Below are 14,948 nucleotides of genomic sequence, written 5' to 3'. Positions count from 1 at the left end.
CAATTGTTGTTTCAAAATGAGAATTTAGATTTCAGTATCTCATTACAAACTAGACATTGTGACTATAGGACACCAAAATACTTAACCTACAATCCCTAACTACAAAATAAAGTCTAAATCAAACCAAAGTCTGCCTCGAATAAAAATCCAACACATAAAATAATTACAATGCTTGCCTTTATAGCTCAGGCACAATTGAAATGAAATTTTGACTCACAGATCAAGTGCTAACCCTTCTACAGTTAACAAAAAGGTAAAAGCTAGTTCTAGTGCACATAATTAGATCTCAGAGATGTGGGAAAATATCTTACTAGGCACAAAATGATAGAATATCAAAAAATTATGCAACTAGAAAGGACAACCATGCACAAAATTTTGTCTCAAAAGCTAGCCGAGACACATTGTCAGGCTTATAATACCTTTGTAGGCATTAAGGAGGCATGATTGCAAGCAAACCTAACCTGCAGAGCATGAAGATTGATATATACTATCGTTCTACAATCTTGGGCTCGATAAAATTTGTTGGGAGTGTAGACACCTAAAAATGTCTCATTGATCATGTACTAATTATTCCTCTAATTGATTAAATAATCTTTATTATTTAATTAATTTAATTAATCTATTTCTTCTAATTTCACATTTCCTCATCATCTTATTAATTATTCTATTTTCCTATCACCATTTAATCATTTTAATCATTTCCTAAATATTAATTAAATATTTATTATTTAATAATTATGATTAATTCCCCAATTTAAATAATCTTTATTATTTAAATAAATTGTTAATTATTCAGTTTCTATCTCTAATCATCTAATCATTCAACCCTTTTCTAAATATTACTTAAATATTAACTATTTAATTAATTGTGATTTAATCCTTTAATTTAAATAATCTTTATTATTTAATTAAATTCCATTTCTACATAATTAAATAGTTTCTTTAAATAATTTAATTAACTAATTAATTCTTCCATTTTCAAATCCCCAAATTCTAATTTCATTTAATTTCATATCCTTCTAATTTCTTCCAAATTCAATTACATGTATATGATTTCAAAAACCAAATTGAAAATCAAAGTCAAGTTCTAAATATATTCAAATGCTAAATTGAATTAATAAATTCAATTATTTGAATAATATCTCATTCAAAGATTAAATTAATAATTTAAATCTAAATGCAAGCACATGCTAAATTAATTAATTCAATCAATTAATTAATTAAATCATTTATCTCTTCAACTTCTATTTCCATCTTTCAATTAGCTTTTTCTAAATTAAGCTTTCTTTGTCATCCTCTTTATTTCCACCAATCATTCTTTTTCTTCCCTCAATCATCTTTTTCTCAATCAGTTGACTCAATTAATCTATTCAATCTATTGAATTCCACTCCTAAAATCAACAATTCAACTATCAATTTTCATTTGAGCTCACCTGAGTTCACACCTCTTGATCAATCTGTTCCACCTTTCAATCAGTCTTCTCCAATTTTCTATAAATTGAGCATTCAATCCTCACAATCATCCGAAATCATGAACTTTGAATCTTTGTGTCACTTGCAGGTTACCAGCGCAATATCTGAGAGCCATCATACCACGAAGAGGAGAAGAGCAATGGAAGCAATATGCAAATCTTAGAATAGGGAGTTTTATTTGAATTGATTTATAATTCCTATTTTATTTGATCTTGCATTATTTCATTGTATTGTTTGTTAAATTTTGATTAGGAAAGGGACTCATGACTTCCCTTGTTTCTAATTGATTACTTTGTTTTGATAAAGAATTGAATGAATTTTTCATCCCACATTTTGGTGAACTCGACGTGAACTAACAACAATTTAACCTTTTTCTGTGTTTTGTGTGATTTTTTGCAAATTGTACCACCTGTTCATTTTTTTTGCAGGTTGCATGAATTTCGAGAAAGATTTTTTGTCATGCAATTGAACTTACATCATCATGCAATCGCATAGACATAATTACGCATTCGACCCTTCGGGGTCACGCATTCGCTCTGACAGGGTCACACAATCACCCTATCCAGATCACACAATCGCACTTTCTAGGTCACACATCCGCAAGGTTAATTGCTATTTTATTTTTTCTGTCTGTTATTGCTTCTGTATAATTTTGTCTTAAATTTGGTTAATCCGGGATCAAAATTACTTCTTTACTTAAGGATTTGATTAGCACAGTTTATGGCAAGAAAAGTTCAGTTCAAGATTTCAGGTGCAAGAAGGATGAAACAACAAAGGAGAGAAGCCAAATGATATCAAAAAGTTCTCCAGGCAGAAAAATTGACATAGGATTCGGAAGAACAACTGGCCTTAGACAAATATAATAGCCTAGTTCTTTCTCATACAGTTAAATATGATCTAATCAATATTGAATGGATGATGAGGGATTTGGCTAGGGCTTCACAATTCGTTTCGTAGGTTCTTGATCGGGTTTAGTTTTCTTGTATTTTTCTTTTTTTTTTTGTTGTTTGCATTCAGTCATGCAATTGACCTGTTAGTGCTACGCAATCGAGCATATAACGTCACGCATTCGCTCTTTCAGATTTACGCATTCGCTCTTTCAGATTTACGCATTCGCTCTTTCAGATTTACGCATTCGCTTAGTAAGTATCACGCAATCGGTAAGGTAGTATCACGCAATCACCTCTGTCAATTTTTGAATTTCTATTTTCTGTTGGTTTATTTTGCTACTAATCTTCTATTTACAGCCTGTGGCGGATTCACAGAGAGGATTAGATTAGTAATTTTGCATGCACATCTCACACTTCAATTTTTAGTGCTTAAAATCAACAACAGTTAAAATTGACATGCATGGATAATCTCACACTTCAATTTTTAGTTCTTAAAATCAACAACAGTTAAAATTGACATGCATGGATAATCTCACACTTCAATTTTTAGAGCTTAAAATCAACAATAGTTAAAATTGACATGCATGGATAATCTCACACTTCGTTGTTGGTGCTTAAAATGAACATGGGCTAAAATTGACATGCATGCATCTTACACTTGGTTTTTGGTGCTTAAAAATCAAACAAATGGTTAAAATTGACATATATGCCTTCATTCTTGGATTTGGTGTTTAAAATTGACATGCACATGCAGATCTAACACCTAAATTTGGGCTATAAAATGAACGTGAATCAGGCTACATTAGATTAAATCATTTTTCATTTTCTTAAGGGAAAAGAACTTTTCATTGTGTCTGGGGTGGACCTACTATTGCACTAACTGACTTTCTACTTGCCATCGGGCCCATGGGAGAAAGAAGGAAGGTGACAACGACATCCAAATTTTCTTTTTGTTCTACATAGTGAGGGGTATCTTTGATTGGGGATTTCATCACCCCACAGAGGTACTTTGAATTGGGATGCGTTGGGGATATCATCTATCCCAGTGTACTCTCGAGTGGGTTGTTCAAGCCGCTATATAAATATACTAGTCAGGCAGCTAAAGTGTTGAGTGAATTCGATGTATGTGGGGGCCTTCCCTGCACCGATAAGCTCAACTAAAGCCTTAAGTGGCTTGCTCTAAGAATCCATCGTTGGATTGGGATCCCTCGAAACCTAATACTAATAACCAAATTAGCTGCCCAAAATCCTACGTTCAATGGTTCCGGGAGTGCGGATCACACCCCATAGATACCCCTCATGTACCTTACATTATGAGATAGAAATCCCTCAATGATAAGATCTTTGGATCTTCGGAGTAAGAGAGACTAGCATGCTCGAGAAGTATGTGTCGTGGAGTGGAGCTAGTGCTGCCAGACTCTCTATCTGTCCATCTTGTTTCAGTATTTTTCTGTGAAGGCCTCACTGAATGGTGTCCAATATCCAGTCTAAGATTGTATTCCATGCTTTTTTATGTATCGTTGTGATAGACCAGTATTGAGTCAGTCCCTTTGGCTATTTCAGGCCATATCCCATATATCTCTAAACTTTTCGAGTTTGTATGAAAATTGAGTCAGTCAGCTATACATACCTACCAACCATTGTTCTTAGACTTGGAAAACTACAAAACATTTTCCTACACATGAAGTTACCAAAAACAAAGTCCATTTTGAAACTGATTTTCAAAACATCCTTACATACTTGTGACCCTAGGCAGTCTTTTACATAGTCTTTTGCATAGTCCCACTCACGTCCTCATTATCATCCTACGTCTTTTTCATAGTCCCACTTATGTCCTCATTATCATCCTACATCTTTTATATAGTCCTCATTATCATCGTCATATATGTCCTTGTCTAGACCTCATATACATCTGTCTTAGTTCATCATCATTTGCATAATCATCCTAGAAAGTCATACCCCAAATGTCCAAAACACAATCAAAGGATCAGTCAAACTCAACCTCACTCAAGCCAGTTGGTCAAGTTCAATCAAACATTGTCACATTTAGAGAAATGGAGAAAATATCTTACATTTTGTGATCTTAGGTCCAAACCAAACAAGAAAACATCATGGATTCTAATTATACATTTCGTAGGGAAGGTGGAGGATTCATCCCTTCCATTCCTATTCCATCACCATCCATAGAAATATTAGCTCAACAAATCAAAACTTTGCAACAATAAGTGACAGACATGGCTAGTCCTAACAACCATAGGGGTTGGTTAGAAAACATGATGAGAGAAGTGATGGCCATGAGGGAATCGGTATCATACCAACCTTCTTCTTTTTGTGAGACCATTCAAACATGCCAACCTTCATTCTTCAACAAAATCGTTCCTACCCCAGTTCAACCAACATTAGAGTCATGTAAACCTTCTTTTTCTTTAAACCCACTCTATCAATCATACCAATCATATCAACCCAAAAATTAAACCCTTTTCAACCAAAATCAAACCCTATTCAACCAAATTCCAAATCACAATTCATAGCAACCCAATATTCAAACCTCGTTCAACCAAAATCAAACCCCATTCAACCAAATTCCAAATCACAATTCATACCAACCCAACATTCAAACCCTTTTCAACCAAAATAAAACCCTATTCAACCAAATTCCAAATCAAAATTCATTTAACCAAAATCAAACATCTTTCAACCAAAATCAAACATCTTTCACCCAAAATCAAACCCCTTTCAACCAAAGCCCAAATCAACCATATTTATCCACCATTTCATTATCCCCTGAAGTCACACAAAACCAATCCATGCCATCTCTATCTAATAGCACAACCTCCCAAGGGCTATCCATTGTACAAAAGCAATCTAATCCAAGTCATGATTCAAAGAATCTCATTCAAAATCCTTCTTCATCACACCAAAATGTTGAAACATTCCAAGAATCTCCCATGCATTCCGCGTGTCAAGAGGATGATCCAAAATCAGAAGAAATGAGTCGTGAAACAAACAAACATCAAGAACAACCACTTCCATCCTACCCAATTTTTGATCAAGATCCCACTGGCCAAGAATCTTATGATGATCCCCTCGCTCTTTTCTATTCCATTCATAGTGACACCCTTCCATCTCAAGAACAAAGTGTCCTTTCAAGCCCCATTCAACATCCACCTCCTAAACAAGATCAAGACATCCCTTCTATCCTTCCTAATAATCTCCTTCCAAGACAAGATCAAAGCATACCTTTACCTTCACATCCTAAACAAGAGCCCATTGTTTCTCCAAATCTTGATCAAGATTCCTCCATCCCTTCATCTCCATGTCATAATCCTCCATGTTCTTCACAAGATTTCCTCTCAAATAAACTTATCATTTCTCCTCATGATCCCAATCCCTCTACACAGGTTGTTCATGAACCCCTTATCAATGAAATCACCAATCCATATCATACTACACAGAGAAACTTGTCAACAATTGTATGTGAGCTATCATCAAATGCTAATGTAGGGACAAAAACAAGCATAACACCCGCTCATGTCACAAATTCAGAACTAGAATCAATTTATCTCATACACTCACACTTGAAAGACTGGGGGCAAGAGAATCTACCACGGTTGGATTGCTTTGAAACTGATAATGCTATAGCTGAATTCATGGGTTCTAGAGCTAGATTTCCATCTAATGATCCACAAAATCCAAAAAATAAGAAAATCAACATTGGAGATGATGAACATATACACTTAGTTGAGTCCTTATATCCTATTGAAAAACACATCTTTATCCGACTCTTCAAACAAAGACCAATGAACTACCTACACAAATATTATACCTAAAGGCTGGGTTAGTTTAGGTTTTACTTTCCGCATTTCATATCATTTTATTTAAAGCACCACATTGCATATAGTCTCTTTCTAAGCACATCATATTCAAATGCATCACATCCTCAAAATTTCTGCATTTTCATATTAGAGCATGAATAAAATAAGGCAACTGTTCGAGTTTATCATTCATTTGCATCTAAGGAAAGCAAAGGTCGTCTCATTTCTTAGATATTAGGACATGAAGTCTTCGAGATCCTAAGGTCATTCATTTTCAACATTACCCTGTGATGATGCTTTACTTATGGTTGGGTAGTGATTTCACTATTTGAGACTTGTTAACCTAAAGTCTATCAATTGCTATATCTCACATATTAATAAGATCTCTAATTTATTCTAGACACCTAGTTGATTATATGACTAGTGAAAAATCTAAAATTCTACTTCAACGCCACTATAATTGTCACACCCAAGTAGGTTTCATTACTTACAAGTCAAGGCAAGAAAATAAAAAGAAAAAGAGTTATGCCAAATTCATCTCAAGGCAAAAGAACAATGATATATAACTGAAATATCATGTATACAAATGCGATAAAAAAGCTTGACTATGGGAACATGCAAGTAACTCCATCGGGGCTATGAATGCCTACTGGCAGTGGAGAAATATTTGAGAAATTACAGTCTATAACCTCATCGGAGCTCTCAAGGCTTGCTGGTAGCGAGGCTCTATTCGGGATGCTTTTGAAGTTAGAATAATCCATGTAGCTAGTCATATAGGATGCTAAGGATCTTTAGTGAACACAAGAGCGGGAATTAACTCATCTGCACACACATGGGCAAAGAAGATCAAATTTTCAAGAACCCATGGGGAAGTTTTCCGCATCTCCATTTGTAAAACCTAGTCACTAAGTGTGTTGAGATGAATGTTCTGAAGGACCTTAGAGATCGATTGACCACTTATCTATGAAATGTTTTGCACCTTCATTTTCAATCGGTGTATTACAAATGCTAAATACAAAGATAATCAACCTTGTTCGAATAGGAAGTGCATCTTCATCCTGCATATTGCATTCACATAGGTCATGTCAAAAATTATTTGTCTCCACACACATTTTGCAAATCATCATGTCATACAGGTCTGCACACTGGGGGCATAACTGAAAAAATCCAAAAAATCAAATAAAGTCCTGAAAAAAAATCCAAAAAACTTAGATAAAGTCTTGAAAAAATCCAAAAAATCAGATAAAGTCTTGAAAAAATCCAAAAAGAAACAAAAATCAGATAAATGATCCTAAAAAAATATCAAAAACATTCATATAATGTCTTGAAAAGATCAACCAAAAACATCCATATAAGATCCTGAAAAAACTTAAAATCCAAAAACATACATATAATGTGCTGAAAAAATATACCAAAAACATTGGAATACAATCCTGAGAAAATCAAACAAAAACTTTCAAAAATCTACCTACATAATCCAAAAACATTGAAAAAGCTCTTGGAAAAGAACTAAAAATCGAAAATCAATCAATCAGAAAAAATTGCAATAAAATGTCTTGTGAGAAACAAATACCTTAGCATATATCTAGCAAACACTTTGCATGAAGTTAACAAAGGATACGACTATCCAGTCAAACATCTACAATCAATTGATCAAACTATCTTATCAATCGTATCATATCCATATCAACGTGATCATTATCTTGTCTTAACGGAAGAGGATACACTTGAAATCAGACAGGTTAGCCTTAAACAGGGTCTACAACTTTCTGACATCAAACATTATCAACCATCACATCAAACAACTGAGAACAAAAGCACAAGGTCAGTATAGCTGCTGAATTTTGTTCAGGTCAGTCTTTATCTTTTTATCATTTGGCGACAGATATTGTTCCTATGCTACTCAGGGATGTCCACAAGTGACTAGAGGAGCTATGATGGGCATTATATTTTTCTTTGTTTGTTGCTTGTCTACTACGTGTTTGTTTCTTCAATGAGATATCTTTACATATTGGTTCCTTATACCTTGATGTGCTAAGCTTCATTGTTCAATAATAAGGCTCAGTGATGAATATATATTGACACAATAAAATTTGTGACACAGGTTCATGATTCATTCAATTTCATTCTCATCTCATTTGTTTCTTGATAGTCTGTTGATTTCCCATCTTCTTTCTAAATCATTTTCTTATCATCTCATATCAATCATCTTCAATTGCTTCTAATTCTCATCTAACATTATTCTATTTCATCAATCTATTCTCTCATATTCTATCTGAATATCATTTTCACATCACCTATCTCTATCTCTAATCAACTAACCATTCTTCTATCTTTCATCTCACATTCTTCTTTTTTTGAGAGATCATTCATGTCTTTAATGCACAAACAATCTCCCGAGGGGACATTACACCCTAAGTATTAACGGGGCATACAGGGGCAAATTTTTTTTTTGTTTTCTTTGAAACAACATCATTCCGACATTGTCTCAAAGAGGGGCAAATGTAGACACCTAAAAATATCTCATTGATCATGTACTAATTATTCCTCTAATTGATTAAATAATCTTTATTATTTAATTAATTTAATTAATCTATTTCTTCTAATTTCACATTTCCTCATCATCTTATTAATTATTCTATTTTCCTATCATCATTTAATCATTTTAATCATTTCCTAAATATTAATTAAATATTTATTATTTAATAATTATGATTAATTCCCCAATTTAAATAATCTTTATTATTTAAATAAATTGCTAATTATTCAATTTCTATCTCTAATCATCTAATCATTCAACCCTTTTCTAAATATTAATTAAATATTAATTATTTAATTAATTGTGATTTAATCCTTTAATTTAAATAATCTTTATTATTTAATTAAATTCCATTTCTACATAATTAAATAGTTTCTTTAAATTATTTAATTAACTAATTAATTCTTCCATTTTCAATCCCCCAAATTCTAATTTCATTTAATTTCATATCCTTCTAATTTCTTCCAAATTCAATTACATGTGCATGATTTCAAAAACCAAATTGAAAATCAAAGTCAAGTTCTAAATATATTCAAATGCTAAATTGAATTAATAAATTCAATTATTTGAATAATATCTCATGCAAAGATTAAATTAATAATCTTAATCTAAATGCAAGCACATGCTAAATTAATTAATTCAATCAATTAATTAATTAAATAATTTATCTCTTTAACTTCTATTTCCATCTTTTAGTTAGCTTTTTCTAAATTAAGCTTTCTTTGTCATCCTCTTTATTTCCACCAATCATTTTTTTTCTTCCCTCAGTCATCTTTTTCTCAATCAGTTGACTCAATTAATCTATTCAATCTATTGAGTTCCACTCCTACAATTAGCAGTTCAACTATCAATTTTCATTTGAGCTCACCTGAGTTCACACCTCTTGATCAATTTGTTCCACCTTTCAATCAGTCTTCTCCAATTTTCTATAAATTGAGCATTCGATCCTCACAATCATCTGTAATCACAAACTTTGAATCTTTGTGTCACTTGTAGGTTACCAGCGTAATATCTGAGAGCCATCATACCACGAAGAGGAGAAGAGCAATGGAAGCAATATGCAAATCTTGGAATAGGGAGTTTTATTTGAATTGATTTATAAATCCTATTTTATTTGATCTTGCATTATTTCATTGTATTGTTTGTTAAATTCTAATTAGGAAAGGTACTCGTTATTTCCCTTGTTTCTAATTGATTACTTTATTTTGATAAAGAATTGAATGAATTTTGCATCCCACGGGGAGTACTAGGAGCCATTAAAGATCATCCTTTGTACCTGTATTCTGCTATAGACAAGAACAACCACCATAGCCATTTGGCAATATTTAAATGTTTGAGTGCTGACGGTTGATTTGCACTACTTCACATGTGATTGGTTGATGAATTTGGCTCCATGGCTTACTAAACACAATTTTAAAATAGGTCTATTGATTCAAAAAGGATCAATGATTTGTACATAAGCATAGCTTCGACTGAGTGCAAATAATGGCAATGTGTACCTCGCCTTATCATGCCATGTGGCAGGTGGTGTCCATGAGACTCGGTTAGATAATACTAGTAGAATGGACCAAAATATTAATACCATTTATACATTATTAATATATTCATAATAGATGTTTAGTGCATCCTAAAGACTGTATAGCCATTTCCCTAGCATTAATAGGGTCAGGGATGATAGATGTCACGAGAGCATAGGAATGCAATAACAATAGGGTTGAGCCAACTAGGTAATGGGCAGCTACACTATAACAACATGTGGCAAGTGGGATAAGAGAAGTAGTGGTCCGAGGTTTAAGCATTACTTTTGCACATGCATAGATTTGGAGAGTTCGGTTAACTTAGGCAATGGGGGCTAGTTAAAACATAATTTGAGGGACTCAAGAAATGACTTAAAGGGGATAGGTGATTGACTAAGTAGGTCAACATTAAAATAGACATAAAGTGCAAGGGACCTACCTAGGGTTTAGGGTTTAACACTAAAAGCAACATTTTATTTTCCACTTTGACAATATTTTATGCAACCTTTTTGTAATTGTGAAGACAAAGAGTAAGAAAACTATAAAAGTGTTAACATATCTTTTGATTGATTTTCCCTAATACGTGTGGCTAATTGAAGGAAGATTATGATTGATAAATCAATAATACTTGTATATGAGCATGTAAACCTATAACCATAGAGAAAAACTAGAAATCATTATGGTATAATCGTAAACATATAATGAAATGATAAAATATGATAATAAGATAAGCATGTAAAATAATGACTATAAAGAATGCATCATGATTAATTATCATGAGATAGGAGATAAGAACAATGAAGAGCAATACATTACCCCTAACATAGCCAAGATATATGGTGATGTACCTCTCAATGGCGAAAAACACCCATGTAAGCATTATAAGGAATCTAAAATAAAAATATATGACCCCAAATTGGCATTCATGGGTGCAAGCACACATTAGGTAGGGTTACATCAAATGTATTAGGACTCAATAGTGACATGAAGCCTGATATGATGAATAAGGTTAATGGGATAAATCCCAACAACAAAGTAAATCTAAATATGTATAAAGTATGACCATGATATAAAATATATAGACATATATCTAGATATGACAATACATGATTAAATAGACATGGGGAGATAAAATGTAAAATCTTGGAATGTAAATAATAGTTCAACAATAGCTGAAGTAGACAAACATGGAATAACATGATGCCACCCAATATATGGACAATGTTGAATTAGGATATGACAATGTCGGAATTGTAATGTGGGTGGAAAAACTAGGGTTTCACCAATAAGGATAGTAAGCCCACTAATCTTTCCTTGGGGACCACTACATTGAAAGACCTGGGCGAATCTAATAGATCTAGCCACAATCCAAACAAGGAAAGGGCTGAAATTCTTATTAGATTCACTAGTTTGTTTGCCTCCTTTTTTCTAGATTGAAATTGGATTTGTAATTGTGAAATTAGGACAAAACCATATATAAATGATGGAAATTGGTAGAACCAGTAAGCTAAAAATTTCCCACAAAGCCACAGACTAAGATCTAGGAAAAAGACTAGATTCAGAACCTGTTCCTAGAAGTTCGGATTGATTTTTTGGGACTAGGTAGCAAAGATCTGCCCTGGTTCATTGAATTTTCTATTGTCAAAATTTGAATCTGTTTGTCACTATAAACACTGTCGGAATTCTCAAGTATAGATCTTGCACCTATTTTCAGCACACACAAAAGAGAGGGAAAAATGTTGTGGATAGGGGGCTTCCTAAGTCAAAACCTAGTTTAGGAATTAACCTTGAATGAAATGATGCAAATACTAAAATAAATGTTTAGGAGATATACCTTAGATTTGGAATTGTTCATGATGATGCAATGCTCTTTGAATATAATCACAAATGTTGAATTTAATTGCATGACAAACACATGAACATGCAAAACCCTAATCACACACACATGCTTGCATGAAGATTGATGTAACTTTTCTCCATAATGCTTGAATGATGAATATGCAGCCTTGGATCTTTGAAAATGCTTCATGATGAATGGTTCATGGATGCATGAATACTTTGGATAGCTCATGGATTTCTTCTCTATGTGAAAATGAATTGTAATGATGTCTTTATATAGGGTTCCCTAGGTAAATTATTGATTAGACAAACCTCCAATGGTCATGTGTAGCCTTGGGGGTTAAATGCTATCAAGGAGATATAGAACCTACCCCATTTCAAATTGGGGCCCATTTGAGAGGGACTAGGGAATTTTTGGGCACCCTGGTCTAGACCAGGGCTTGGTCCTTATACAAACAAGACCAAAATAAATAGAAAGGGGGGAGGGGATCCCATTATGGGACCCACCAAAGGGTGTTCTTGATATCAAAGTTGGAGAGTAGGTTCAAATCGGACCTAGATAAGGGATGGAGATAGGATACACTAAAGTAGGAGCACAAAGATGAAGTGTAAATTGGACTAGTTACAATTTGTGATACTGCGAGAATATGATCTCATATAAAATTTTAGAAGATATATCAATATGGGATTATATAGAAACTTTAAGACATAAAATGATAAAATAATGTAAGGTGATATAATATCATAGACAAGAATTGTCAAGATAGCTACCCGACCGTGCAGGTTGACCATAAAATGGTTGGTAGAGAGGTGACAAAGAAGGAGAGTATTGACAAAGGGGCATCCTAACCCCCTGTGATCAGTAATGGATCTGGTATTGCGATCATGGTTAACCTTTCAGAGAAATCCCAGATATCAATGAATCAAGGTGCAACAGAGAATATTTCTGACACTGACGATGAGCACCCACTTGATGGAGATTTGGATGCAAATGAAAGGACTAAGGTGGAGGTTACCTATGATGGGGAACAAGAGGCCCCGTTTACAATGGTGAAGACTGAAAATAGAAGGAAAATCAACTCCCAAACTCTTGGTATTAACACTAGAAGAAGACTTAAGGTAGATTGTGGTTCGGCTTCAAGAAATGTTGGCAGACCTACCCTATCCCAATCTAGGGTGAAAGATAGTCAAGTGGATGTTGCTGATGGTCTCCAAATAACTCTTCTGGAGATGGGTATCTTTGGTTCCCCCTCCCGTCCCAATGAAGATTATCTCATGAAACATTTGGGGGATGAATCATCCCCACAAGCACGCCCTTCTTTCTAATCTTATAAGGGAACACATACCTGATATTTTTTCTTATTCAATAAACAAAGCTGCCTCATTTTAAGGTGGCTGATCTTAAACTTGTGGTGTATAAAGAGGTGGGTTTACATTGTGTTGATGCGGAGGGTGCTTCAGGAGGTCTTGTTACTTTCTGGAACCCCCATTTGGCTAGAGGTAAGGTTCTCTTTTCTTCTGCTAATAATATTGCTACTGAATTTGTGCACTTAAAAGATGGTACCACATGGGTTATTTTGAATGTGTATGCTCCTAACCACAAAGTTTCTAGAAGAAAATTGTGGGAGGATATTTTTGCATTTAAAGACAAATTTTCTTATGATAAGTGGATGGTTATGGGAGACTTTAACACTCCCCTGAATAGTTCTGATAAAAAGGGGGGTGCTCCTATAGCTTTAGATAGAAGTCAAGAATTGTTGTATTTTATTAATCTTCATGGTTTACTTGATCTCTACCTGCATGGTGTGGCTTTTACTTGTTCCAACGGGAGAATGGGTAATGATTTTACTCAAGTTAGGCTAGATAGGGATCTTATCTTACCTATCTAGCTAAATGGATTTAACTGTGGACTCTCTTCTTTGTCCAGGATTGGGTCTGATCACATCTTTATTTCGCTAGAATTTTCCTTTTAGGTTTGAAAAAAAGTGGACCCTTGACCTGGATCTTAAGTTTAAGATTAGAGAATGGTGGGATACTGATATCCAGGAATCTACCATGTTTAGGATTTCTAGGAAGCTTGGGGTTGTGAAAGTGAATGTGTGGAACTGGAACTGGACCTCCTTTGGTCATATCTTTAGAAATAAAGAGGCCCTCAAGTTGGAACTTGATGATATCCAAATGCAAATTCAATCTCAAGGTGTGCTCCCACATTTGGTAGATCAGGAGATTGTCATCTTATATAAACTGCATGATATCATAGCTAAAGAGGAGGAGTTTTGGAAATAGAGATCAAGATCTATTTGGCTTAAGAGGGGGGACAAAAAAAATAAAAAAATTCATATGTCTACTCTAAAACATAGAGCCTCTAATCGCATCCATTTCATCCACTTCAATGGAAACCTGTTGTTTACTGATGAGGAAATTATGCAAGGGTCTATGGATTTATTTTCCAATATTCTCTCCCAAGATCAGAATCTTGTCATGGAAGATCAGCTAGAGCTCCCGTTGAAAATTCCCTCCCTTGTTTCTCTGGAGATGAATAAGTCTTTAATTCGAATTCCTTCGAATAGCAAAGTCCAAGAGGCAGTCTTTTCTTTTGAAGGTAACAAAGCCCCAGGTCCAAATGGTTTTTTGATGTTCTTTGTCTATAATTATTGGAACATTGTGGCTAAGGATGCGGTGGTGGCTGCTAAGGAGTTTTTTTGGGTCCAAATCCTTGTTAATGGAATTCAATGCCATGTTTATTGTTCTTATATCGAAGAAGCCAAGGGATAATTCCTTCTTGGATTTCAGACCTATCAGCTTCTATAATTCCATTTACAAGATCTTCTCTAAAATTATGGTGTTGCATCTTAAGCCCCTCCTTCGCTCCCTT

This window comes from Cryptomeria japonica, chromosome 5, assembly GCF_030272615.1.
Source record: "Cryptomeria japonica chromosome 5, Sugi_1.0, whole genome shotgun sequence".
In the NCBI taxonomy this organism is placed as follows: domain Eukaryota; kingdom Viridiplantae; phylum Streptophyta; class Pinopsida; order Cupressales; family Cupressaceae; genus Cryptomeria; species Cryptomeria japonica.
The sequence above is the reverse complement of the archived record's forward strand: the minus strand, read 5'-3'. Positions refer to the sequence as shown.